Source organism: Eumetopias jubatus, unplaced genomic scaffold, assembly GCF_037043125.1.
Source record: "Eumetopias jubatus isolate StellerSeaLion01/CBP00866 unplaced genomic scaffold, mEumJub1_p1.0 scaffold_6, whole genome shotgun sequence".
In the NCBI taxonomy this organism is placed as follows: domain Eukaryota; kingdom Metazoa; phylum Chordata; class Mammalia; order Carnivora; family Otariidae; genus Eumetopias; species Eumetopias jubatus.
The window spans coordinates 138,367,827-138,380,925 of NW_028274812.1; the positions used below are offsets into that span (position 1 = coordinate 138,367,827).

Sequence of the window (13,099 nt, forward strand, 5' to 3'; positions counted from 1 at the left end):
TCAAGGTAATGAGTTATCCAAAGTTTCTATAAAGAGCAGGCTTAGGAATTCCCCCTTCCTCATTAATCTACAACAACCAACAATTTAAGAGTTGATGAACCAGCAGCTTATAGAGCATGTAGATTTTTTCCTCTTATTTAACATTTGGTACGTTTCACCTTACTCCAGAGCAAGCAGAAACAAAATTAAACATATTTTTCTTTTTATTTTCATTGGCTTCTTTTTCCAAAGGAAGCTAGATAGCTACCTGAAATGAAGTTCTGGATTTAACACATCCTTATTCTCCATTATCATAGGTAGCAGAGTTGATTTAATGGTTAGTTGATAAGCTGATTTTTAAGCCAGTGTGTATATAACCCGTGGCCTATGACCTCAACATATCTCACCTTGTTTGGATCCATTATATAGACAATAGAATATCGTGGGCTATGAAAAATACGGTTCTTCAAATCCAAAAACCAAAAAGAACTTTTCAAATATTCTCCAAAGCAGATGCGAGTGAAGTTATACTTACTATTCTACATTCAATACTAAGTAGGCAGTATTGCCATGCAAACAAAAGCAACTCCACAGACATTGAGCAAAGTCTACTTAAACACACCACCCCCCGTGAGGGAAAACCACCTCGCACGTGAAGGTTTAAGTTCATGCATCGAATTAAAACATCAAAGCAGACCATCAGTCTCCGTAGAGGCCCGAACCAAGCAACAAACAGCTTCTGCCAGCCACAATTAAATCCAAGCCATAACTTAGACGCTTTAAATTAGTAACAGTTAAACCAGCTCTTTTTCACTTGCTTGCTCATAAAATCTTGCCCCCGCTGTGAGTCAGCAGTGACTCATAAGCACTTCCTACAAGAAGCACCTGTTTTTAGGCCCATCCCTTGCAACCGAAGTGCTGAGATGAGTGATCTTAGCTTAATGCTTGCTAATATGGAAGTATCATTCCTCAGCTCTCTGCTACTAGATAATGCCAGTCAGAGCGCTGCAGTGACTACAAACAGGTAACGGTCTGCAGCTGGCTGGTAAGGAGACCAATCTATAAAAGGGCACTAGGAGTTGCCAAGATTGGGAAGGAAAAGCCATTTTTCTGTTTTCACTGTTGGCCATTGCGAATATGCCTCTCCTTTAACTCCTTATCCCTATGGGCTGACCCTTCTGCAGCCAGGCTTCCTCAGGTACCAGCATCTTCCTTCTCTTAAGGTCTGGTTTGGGTTTACAAACAAAAGGGAGTGGACTTTTCCCCTTCATTTGGTCCATCGCTAACTTTAGAACTGGATCCTTTGAAAAGTATTAAAAACTGAAATGGAAAAAAGGAATCCAATAGTTCTTAGAAGCTATCTGTCCTCATTTCAAGCTAAGGAAAAGAAAAGTCCAGTGGCCGGTTCCATGTCGTCTAAACAAGACAGGTCAGATCGTTTGTTTAGATTTTTCAGCAACTTTCTTTGAACACTCCCTATCCACGTGAGCAATATAGGCAAAGGGGAGATGTTTAAGGAGTGCCATAAGAGGAAAGAGGGGGCACTGAGAGAAGGGGAGAGCAAGTGCTAAATTCTGACAAATAGTCACAACTAGCCATTTCTGAAAACTCGTTGAAACTTCTGCCAGGTCCACAGCTGACCCGAACTCACCTTTGGTGTGTTCACTCTCCATAGGTCAGTCTTCTGAGTCCAGATTGGCTCCTTGCTGACCCAACTTCAAAAGCTATAAAATAAAGGAAGGGAAAATGACGGATACCTCGCAGGAATCATGCTGCAGAGCGGCAGAGTATCACTTACTAGCACCCTAAATAATGAAGGACTAATGAATAATACATTCGAAAGAAAAGACCCTCCTTATGGCCACTTCAGGGTTTCCTAACATTTCATATCCTGAGTACCAGGCACAAATTGGAGAAGTGTTTATTGATTGGATGAGTTCATATTCAGAGGATTTGCAATTCGTTTTTTCCCCTCAACAACTTTTATGTTATGGAATTTTTTTTCTGTGTGTTTCAAAAATACTTTAAAATGAAATTAGTTAAAATAATCTTTTATTGTTAAACCACCTTTAATCTCCCTCTTTTCCTTTTAAATACAATTTACTGCAGACCATGTACTAACTGCAGTGTCAGAGATAAACAGAAAAAAAAATCGCTTTTCCACAATCAGATGCAAATGGTGCTTCCCCCTGAGGGATTATACAAAAAGAGGAAGTGTGAATCAAAGAGACAAAGATATATACTTTAAACTTTGGGATACTATTCAACAAATATTTATTTTATCCTGGAGCACATGTTCTGCAGGTAGAAACACGATGATGATTTATGTCCCACCATTTAGGGACAGGTAGAAATGGTTGTACTGTTACTTTATTTTTAAGTATTTTGAATATAGGGGCGCCTGGGTGGCTCAGTCAGTTAAGCATCTGCCTTTGCCTCAGGTCATGATCTCAGGGTCCTAGGATAGAGCCCGCATCCGGCTCCCTGCTCAGCAGAGAGTCTGCTTCTCCCTCTTTTTTTTTTTTTTTTAAAGATTTTATTTATTTATTTGACAGAGAGAGACACAGCGAGAGAGGGAACACACGCAGGGGGAGCGGGAGAGGGAGAAGCAAGCCTCCCACCAAGCAGGGAGCCCGACGCGGGGCTCGATCCCAGGACCCCGGGACCATGACCTGAGCCAAAGGCAGACGCTCAACGACTGAGCCACCCAGGCGCCCCCTGCTTCTCCCTCTTTCTACTTCTCCCCCTGCTTGTGCTCTCACTCTGTCTCAAATTGATAAATAAAAAATCTTAAGTATTTTGAATATGTACTTATGCAGATAAATTTCCTTTGGGAAATATGTATTACATAAATCGTTTTAAGTTTATGTTCTCCATTTTAAACACCTTGTCAGGCAGATAAAAGCTTCACATTGACCAGCATTGTCCCCACAACCCTGGCTCACTGGAATTGTGATCAGGACATTCAACCAAGGGACTTGGGTACAATTTGAGGGTGCCATTGCTTTCTTTAGATGTACATAAATTCTAAAAACTTTAAAAGAAGTTACAGTAGGGGCACCTGGCTGGCTCTTGAGCATGTGACTCTTGATCTTAGGGGTGTGAGTACAAGCCCCACATTGGGTGTAGAGATTACTTAAAAATAAAATCTTTTTTAAGAAATGTATACTCTAGGGACGCCTGGGTGGCTCAATTGGTTAACCTTCTGCCTTTACTCAGGTCATGATCCCAGAGTCCTGGGATCTAGTCCCACATCAGGCTCCTTGCTCAGCGGGGAGCCTGCTTCTCTCTCTCTCTCAGAATAGATGGGTAAAATCTTTAAAAAATATAAATAAATAAAATTTTTTTAAAAATGTATACTCTAGACAGAGATACATAGGCTGAAGGTTGCTATAGGACCAATACTGTCCCCAAATAACCGCAGTATCAAAGAAGGGTCTTTCGGAAGCAAGGAAGAGAGCAAGGAATATGATTTAAAGTCTCCTACACTCATATTTACTAACTAAGTGAAATGATAGCACTCTGGAGTATCCACTATATGCCACACACCTCGCTGGGTGCTTTCTATGCATTATCATTCATCCTTACAAGTCTTAAAGGGAGTAATCTGAAAGAGAAGGGTTATGTAGTTTACACAAAGTCATGCACCAGGAATGAGCTCTGAACACAGGTCTAACTGATTTCCAAACCTGTACCTTTTTCATTAAACCAAGAGGCGTTCTAGAACTTCCCACAGGCAGGCAAACGGAAGGACTGGAGCCTGAGCTGTTTAGGGAAGCTGTTGAGCCCACTGACATCCTGCCTCTTCTCCCAGAGGTATGCCCAGCTGTTTCTCAGCAAGGCCTTGGCAGGATTTCTGTCGTACATTGGGATTCTGCTAACCAGATCAAGGTACTTTGGCACATGTCTTAGGGGGTCCCAGACTCCTAGAAGTGAGTTCCCTTCTTTGCAGTGTTGCTGGAGAACACATAAGACCACCAGTTAAATTTGAATTTCAGATAAACAATAATTTTTTAATATAAGTATGTCCCCAATACTGCAAATATTGCATGGGACAACTTATTTGCTAAATCTGGCCACCCTATTTCTTTGCCCTATTTTGAGATGTCTTAAATTAGATCAGAGATAATGCGTGTATACTGGAGTGACTTACAGCTCTATACACGATCTTCAGGTTGGAATGAAGATATCCTGGCTATTGATTGGATCTCAGAAACTCAACTGTAAGCACATCACACCCTCCCCCTCCAGCACACACACCTACTCCAAGCTGTTAAATGGTTTATCATGGAATGCCACCATAATTCACTTGATTAGTAACATCTAGTGCAGCCGACTTGAATCTTGTGTTCACAACTCAGGGATACGAGAAATTTAAATTTATACTTAATTCAACAGAATTTGTTTCAAAACCCCAAAAACAAACCCAGTCAAGTCAGGTCTTACCATGGCCCCCCTCTTTTCCCAGAACTGTTCCTAGGGCTCATGTAGTTCTAGGGGGAGGGAGGGGGGACTAGTTCTTGATGTTGTCTATCCATGCAAATTCTGGCCCCTTCGATTCACCTGTTGTGTTTTTTTTTTCCCTGTTCTCCTCAGGTGCAGGCATCATCCTGCAACAACTGTACCATCCTAAGACTCCAAACACTTCCGAAGCCCTTGAAGGCCCCACATGCCTCAATGCCCAGTGTAGCCTTTCCTCTTTGGGTCCTTCAGCACTGCTGGACTTCTGCCTTTGAAAAGTGAAGCCTTTGCGCTTTGCCATTGAATCTTATGGACTAGCTCTGGCTTTGCTGTCTCCCCAGGGCCCTCGCCCACTAGAGGATGCAAAGACACCTGTATCCTCTTGTCTCTGGGCACACCACCCCCCCATATCCTCTCTGCTTAGACAGTCTTTCTCAATCTTTTTCTAGGGATGGCTCCATCCTCCTCGACACCCCCACCCTCCAGCTCTCCAACCTTTCTCTTGTGCATCTAATTCCCTTAAGGATGTTAGGTTTTTGGAAGATCCTGGAAGGTTACTTCCTTTTCACCCTGGCTTATTCTTCCCCTGAGGCAATGAATACAAGCAATTAGGTGCTTGAGGAGGAGAGAGGGTAAGGAGAATGGTAGAGTAAGTTAACCAATTAATTTTAAACATTCCTGGACCTTTTTTTTTTTAACACAGAAGTATATATTTCAAGATTTTATTTTTATTTATTTGAGAGAGAGAGAATGAGAGAGAGAGCACACGAGAGGGGGGAGGGTCAGAGAGAGAAGCAGACTCCCCGCTGAGCAGGGAGCCCGATGTGGGACTCAATCCAGGGACTCCAGGATCATGACCTGAGCTGAAGGCAGTCCTTTTTTTTTTTCAAAGCTAGGCTAACAAATTAGATCCTGATTTGTTCAGGCGTAAACTTTGCCTTTCCACAGTAGTCCACAAATTCTGGCATCAGCATCAGATGGGAAACATTTAAAACATGGATTGTCAGGCCCCACCCCCAGACCTACAGAATCTCTGGGGTGGAACTAGGAACATGAATTTGAACAAACTCTTTTTTTTTTTTAAAGATTTTATTTATTTATTGGACAGAGAGAGACAGCGAGAGCAGGAACACAAGCAGGGGGAGTGGGAGAGGGAGAAGCAGGCTTCCTGCTGAGCAGGGAGCCTGATGTGGGACTCGATCCCAGGACCCTGGGATCATGACCTGAGCCGAAGGCAGACGCTTAACGACTGAGCCACCCAGGCGCCCATGAATTTGAACAAACTCTTAATCATTTTTCTTACATACTCAGTTGCGCTGGTCCTCTGACCTCTTCTTTCCTACACTTTCCTCTTTCTTTCCCTTTCATTCTTACCCCTAGAATGCGATAGCTGGTTAAAGATTCCTTGCACGGAACCAAAATCTAGTGCGGAATTCTGTATCCATCTTTCAAAGGGGAGGTCACCTGGGGTCCAAGAGGACGCTCATGTGTCCTGTCATCTCTTCTCCAGCTTTTATCCCACTTTTCTCAGACATTGGTGTCCTGTCCAGGTTCCAAGAAAATCTGAGTCTAAAATGGGACCACGCCAAAAGTGTATCTTCATCCTGTGTCAAAGGCAAAACTGATTGCCGGAGACCTAAATGCTGCTTGGTTCTTATGAAGTATCATCAGTACATCTAAGCAATTCAGTTTTTCATGGCTTGGGGATACTTCCAAGAAGAATTCTACTTCCAGAAGAATGGCCTAAGTGAGTAAGATACTAGTCCCAAAGTAGACAAATTATGAAGTAAGATTTTTTTTTTTTTTATTAAGTAATCTCTATGCCCAATGTGGAGCTCAAACTCACAACCCGGAGACCAAGAGTCGCATGCCAGCTAGACACCCAGGAAGTAGGATTTTTAAAATTGCTTGCATCGGTTTGTTTGAACACCTTAATTAATTTGAGAGAACAGTTCACCTTTTTTTTTTTTTTAAGGAAAAAAAAGTGAATATGGCTAGGTAGGTAGGAGACATTAGGCTGGCAATATCATTGGCCTATTATACTCCAAAATGAGGTTAGGAGTGCTGAGCTAAATTGGAGCTTTTAAATGATGATGTCCTAGGGAGTGATAACAGACACACCAGGAGAAAATCACAAGTAATGGTAGGAAAGACTCACCCCCTGGGATGGTTGTTGATATTTATAAAAGTCAGCTAGGTTTATTGACTTGTCTCAACAAAAAGTCATGTGTGTTATTATGACATCAGAATACTACTCCACATCAAATAACAGAGTAAAGGACCTGAAAAATGAGGGAGGGAGGCAGGATGAACAGGAGGCAGAGAAGGGAGTAGCCTAAGCAACTCCCAATAGTTGGGGGGGGGCGGCTAGGAAAGTAAATTTACACTTAATATCTCACTCCAGATTTCCAGTATTGAGAAATACATGTTTCCCTTTAAAGATGGTTAAGCAGGAGTATCTCTTCTAAGTTGATCAATCAGGAAATGTTATAACAGATGCCAACTGTCCACAGAGCACTCACCCACTGCAAATAAAGGGGACCAGGGGGGTTTGGCTGGCTCAGTGGGTGGAACGCGCGGCTCTTCGATCTTGGGATCGTGAGTTTGAGGCCCACCTCGGGTGTAGAGATTCCTTAAAAATAAAATCTTTTAAAAAATAAAGGAAATGAGTTTTCCTCCACACGATGTCCTTTTTCCCTGAAGGGATGATACAGAGATGGAGATAGGGACCAAAAATACCAGAGGGCACAGGTTGAAAGGAACCACAGAGTTCTGCCAGACCAGCCCCACAACGAAGGTAGCAGCTCTTTCTCCAATTCTTGCAAGCGCCCAGGACTGGGTGGGCTTTCTCCTCCCCAGAAATGGAGGCGGTGCTTCCGGAGGCTTCCACTTCCGGTGGAGAGTGGACCCAGGGGCCACAGCTGTTCTCCCTGAGGAGTTGGGCAGCTGGCTGCTCCTCGGTGAGCTCCGGAGCCGGGACGGACCTGATCCTGAGGGAAACTTCTCGGCAAGTCCTGCCAACATTGCTCTTTTGCCTGAAGAGGTGATCTCCCCACAACACGCGTGCCATTTTGTGTGTTTCTTTCCTTTTATTTTTTTTAAGATTTTATTGATTTATTTGAGAGAGAGAGACAAAGCGAGAGAGCGAGCACAAGCAGGGGGAGTGGGAGAGGGAGAAGCAGGCTTCCCGCCGAGCAGGGAGCCCGATGCGGGGCTCGATCCCAGGACCCCGGGATCATGACCTGAGCCGAAGGCAGACGCTTCACTGACTGAGCCACCCAGGCGCCCCATTTTGTGTGTTTCTAAACAAAGACTTTGTTCTTTGGGGTGGCTGGTAGAGTGGCAAGTCGTTTTTATCCCATTGTTATTAATTCACTCATCTAGTACATTTTCTCGAGTTACTGTGGTTTCGTTACAGGAAACCGAGGCCTGGTGAGCACAGGCTATATACGCAGCTTTGCGACTTAGTGATAGATTAATTTCCTGACTTCCAAGTCTAGGGCGTTTTGCACTACTCGGTGTGTTTTTATTTCGTCTTCATTGAATTATTTTTTAAAAGATTTTATTTATTCATTTGAGAGAGAGGGAGAGAGACAGAGCGCCCCCATGAGTGAGCAGGGAGGGGCAGAGGGCAGGGAGCGAGAATCTGGAGCCGACTGAGCACAGAGCCCAATGCAGGGCTCCATCGCACAACTGCGAGACCACGACCTGAGCCCAAACCAAGAGTCGGTGCCCAACCGACTGAGCCGCCCAGGTGCTCCCATTGAATGATTTTTAAAAAATCTTATTGTTCCTTCTTAATGTTCATCTCTTATTTCTCTCTCATGAGTGGCAACAAAGGATTGGCAGCACCAGGAAGACGGAGGTGTGGAGAGGACAAAAGAGAAAGGTGTATTGAAATTTTACAATGTACCAGGCTCACGAGGCTCACTGGTGGCATCGCATTGCTTTTCACAACCATCCTGTGAAGTATGTGGCATTGCTCCAATTTTGCAGATAAGGAAATTGAGAGGTCAGGTGTCTTGTGTAAGTTCACTTGACGAGCTGTCAAATATTTGAGACTGTTCTGAATCTTTCTGACTCCAAAGTCATTAAATTATACTGCCTCCCATGCCTCAAGCAGAACAAATTTGATGTCTAAATGGCTGCTTAACTCCAATTAGCTCTGCCCAGATTTTTCACATACTTTAAGGGAGAACCTTTATATTGGCCCTTGATCCTGAGTTTAATTGACCAGAAGACATTAATGTTCCCATGTAAACAGTTACTCATTAAAGTAACTCAGAATATCCACATGCATTATTACCTTGATCCAAAAATAACCGAAGGCAATTACTTGAACAAAGGTGTTATTGTGTTTCCGGCACAAGTGATGGGGAAGAGATGACTAGAGTCCTATGGTCTCTGACCTCCTGGGACAGCTCTGATTGTTTCAAAATTTATGTTGTGAAAGTTAAATTATTTGCCCTGAGCGCTTTCATTCATTTGCTTCTACACTGAGAGTTGTGTACAATTCAAATTCCTTTTCTATGACAGTGCTTCAAATTATTGGCAGTGGCTTTCAAGTTTTCCTAGGGTTTACATTGGAAGTGTGGTATAGAGAGAGCTGAGTCAACAACTTCCGGTTAAACAAGGCAGATTACTCATACTCTTCCGTGTCCTTTCCGCCCCAAACCCAACACACGTGACAGCAATGAACTAATAATGAACTAATAAAGGTATTAACCCACTAGAAAGAAGAAAGGCAAAGAAGACAACAGTGGACAAAAGATTTTATCACAGTTTTGGGAGTAGGCAAGGAAATAGGAAAGTGATAACTCACTTAGCAAGTCAGAGAAAACTATAACCCAAGGACCTGGAGAGAGAATTTCTGACACAATGTGGAGAGTACTTCCTGGAGGCTCCCAGCCTTGTGGAAAGCTGGAGAGAGGCCCATGGCTGAGAATGAGATCGGTTCAGAGTCCAGGTGTACACAAACTGATCCCCAGTTCTTCAATTCCACCCTGGGCAACCAGGGGATGCTGTTGCCTCCCACCTACACAGGAGTCTAGAGGCTTATTGTCTAGAGAAATTGAACAAGGAGGCATCAACTTTGTGCAGTGAATAAGTGTGCAGGTATAAGTGAACACTTTTTTTTTAATGTATCATTTGTTGATTTAACCCCTTAGATTTGAAAGTAATCATTTAACCAGATTTTTTTAAAGATCTTATTTATTTGAGAGAGAGCACACAAGCAGAGGGAGTGACAGAAGGAGAGGGAGAAGCAGACTCCCTGCTGAGCAGGGAGCCCAACTTGGGGCTTGATCCCAGGACAACCGGAGCCAAAGGCAGATGCTTAACCGACTGGGCCGTCCAGGTGACCCTAAGTGAACATCTTCTAATGGAACATGGGATGGGAACCGGTCCCTTCCCTGCTTTATGCCTAAAACACTGCAACTTCCTATGCTGGCCTGCTCACATGCTACTGGGAGAGCCTCTTTGGAAAAAAAAAATCTTGGAAAAAATAAGGTGAGTTTAGACGATTTGCATGTATTGTAATTACATATTTAGATTTGTTTTTATCTTATTTTATTCATTCCATTTACCCCCCTTTTTCTATGCTGCTTTTCCCCTTCATTCTTGCCTTCTAATGGATCGATGATTTTGTTATTCTTGCCTTTCCTTCCCTTCTATTGGTTTGTCAGCTGCAACATTCTCTCTCTCTCTTTCCAATTCCTTCTTTCTTTCCTCCCTCTCTCCCTCCCTCCCTTCATTCCTTCTGTGGTTAAACTTTAACATGAATTCTCTGAATTGATCAATATCTCTATCCTCCTCCAAAACCATGCAGGTGCTATGGAATGCTTTCTCGCTGATGACTTCTCTGTTGACCACATTCTAGTTGCACGTCATTTTTATACTCCCACACAAGTTGTGTTCTGTTGATGCTTGCTTAGATTTAACCAGATATGGACCAATTTTGTCGCTCACCACTCTTTCTTGGCTCTTATTTCTTCCTTCTGAGTTTAATTCCCTTCTTGAAGTACTTCCTTTAATAGTCTTTTGTAAAAATTTATTTTGAGAGAGAGAGAGAGTGCATGCAAGAGTAGGGAGTAGGGGCAGAGGGAAAGAATCTCAAGCAGACTCCTTGCTGAGCAGGAAGCCTGTTGTGGGGCTCAGTCTCACATCACTGAGATCATGACCTGAGCCAAAATCGGGTTGGATGCTTAACCAACTGAGCCACCCAGGCACCCCTCCTTTAATAGTCTTTTAAGTGGGATAGTCTATAGGTGATAAATTCTTTGTCTTTGCCTAAAATGTTATTACTTGCCCTCATTCTTGAATTACCAACTAACTGGAAACTGTAGTATAAGTTCACTGGTCTCAGAATTTTGGAGCTATTCCACTGTTCTCTGACTTCTGTTGGTATGTTTAAGAAGTCTGCTAGAAATCTAATTGTCATTAATTCGTAGTTAATATCTGTTCTCTCTGAATGTTCTTTTTTTTTAGAATTATAAAATGTATTTTATTTTTTATTTTTGTTGTTGGTAAGTTCTTTTATATATCTCTGGTGTTCTGCAATTTCATAGAATATTCTAATTGTTGCTTCCTTCCTTCCTTCCTTCCTTCCTTCCTTTTCTTCTTTCTTTCTTTCTCTTTTTCTTTTAGTTATCTGTGTAGGGACTTATTGTACTTCCTGAATCTGAGGATTCATGTCATTCATCAGTCATCAGTTCTGGAAAAATTTCATCAATTATATCTTTTCCCTTTGCCTCTTCCTTATCTTTGTGTGCTTCTTTCCCTTGGGACTCAGATGTACATCTGACTTTCTCTTTTTATCCTTTATCTGCCTTAACCTCTATTCCATTTTCCATCTCTTTATCTCCATGCAATGTTTTAAGTAATTTTCTCTTCCATATTTATCTTTCCTTCTTCCGCAGTATCTGTCTTGCTGTGAATACACCCATTCACTTTTTTTTTTTTTTTTACCGTATCATTATTTTTAATGTCCAGCATTTACAACATGAGGGCCAGAGCTTTCTCCCCAACTCAAGTTTATAAATTCTCAATTGGCTTGTGAGGCCAATAGGGATACTTCTTCTTGTCTAATCTGGTTTCTGGGAAGACTTCATTCAGGTCCTCAGTGGTCATCTGATCAAATGGAATTATGTTCCTCATCTTCTCCAGCTCTTTTTCATATTCCTCAATCCTGGCCTTTGAGAGAGACAAAAACTCGGCACAACTTTTCACATCTTCTTTTTCTTCAGCATCCACCTGAACAGTATATTTATCCTCTGGCACAGGAACCTTCAGGGCATTAAACTTCTTCTCAAAGTCATCTACCAAACCAGCCTTTGCCACATTGGCCTTGTAGTAAGCCCAGTCGATAGCAGGTGGTTTCTCAGGGAGAGTAGCCAATCTGGAGGTAAGTGTCTCATTCCAGGATTTCAGGGAGTTAGCAATGGCCTTCTGGTTTCGGGGTATGATCTCCCCAAAAGCTACCCAGTCAATGGTTTTTAGAGCAAGTTTTCGCGCAGCCATCTTGAGATCCTTCACCGACCCCGGCAGCCTAGAGTCCACAGCCTACACCCATTCACTTTTTAATTTAAATTTTCATTTCTTCAAGTTCTTTGTTCTTTCTAATATGTCTATTCTTTTTTTATATTATTTTATATTTCAAGTGTTCTTTAATTTCTTTTAATTATTTAAGACATAGTTATTTTATAGTTCAAGAATTCTGTATCTCCAGAAGAGACTCTTAAGTGTAGAGAACAAACTGAGGGTTGCTGGAGGGGAGGTGAATAGGGGGGTGGGCTAAATGGGTGATGGGTATTAAGGGAGGTCACTTGCTGTGAAGAGCACTGGGTGTTATATGTAAGTGGTGAATCACTAAATTCTACTCTTTTTTTTTTTAAAGGTTTTATTTTATTTATTAGAGAGCAAGCGAGAGAGAAACAGCATGAGAGGGGAGAGGGTCAGAGGGAGAAGCAGGCTCCCCGCTGAGCCAGGAGCCCGATGTGGGACTTGATCCCAGGACCCTGGGATCATGACCTGAGCCGAAGGCAGTCGCTTAACCAACTGAGCCACCCAGGCGCCCTAAATTCTACTCTTGAAGTTAATACTATGCATATATGTTAACTAGAATTGAAATAAAAACTTGAAACATTAAAAAAAGAATTCTATATCTTTAATTCTTGAGAATTCAATCCTACTGCTCTTGTATCTGCTAGCTCTCTATCCTGCTGTTTACTTTGGTGGTTTTTAGTTTTTTATTGTGAGCTCATCTTTAGCAGGGCTTTATTTGTGAATGTCCTCATGGCGTGGGTTGAGGGTTTGTCCCACCAAAGAGATTTTAGATTTGTTTTATCTAGGTGTTCCAGGGGTTCACCACTCCAGGACCACTATTTTTTTTTTTAAGATTTTATTTATTTTAGAGAGAGAGAGAGAGAGCATGCGTGTGGGGGCAGGGAGAGGGGCTGAAGGAGAATCTCAAGCAGACTCCTTGCTGAGTGCGGAGCCTGATGTAGGGCTCAGTCTCATGACCCTGAGATCATGACCTGAGCCAAAATTAAGAGTCGTATGCTTAATCAACTGAGCCACCCAGGCGCCCCTCCAGGACCACTATTTATGTTAATTTCTTAGCATTTGAATTCTTAGTGCATGATGGAAGTAAAAATTCAAA

General features: G+C 42.5%; 1 pseudogene; it reads right to left on the reverse strand.

The window, feature by feature from the left end:
* Positions 1–11,403: 11,403 nt before the first annotated feature.
* LOC114212536 (ATP synthase peripheral stalk subunit d, mitochondrial pseudogene) lies at positions 11,404–11,991 on the reverse strand (annotated as a pseudogene).
* Positions 11,992–13,099: the final 1,108 nt, after the last annotated feature.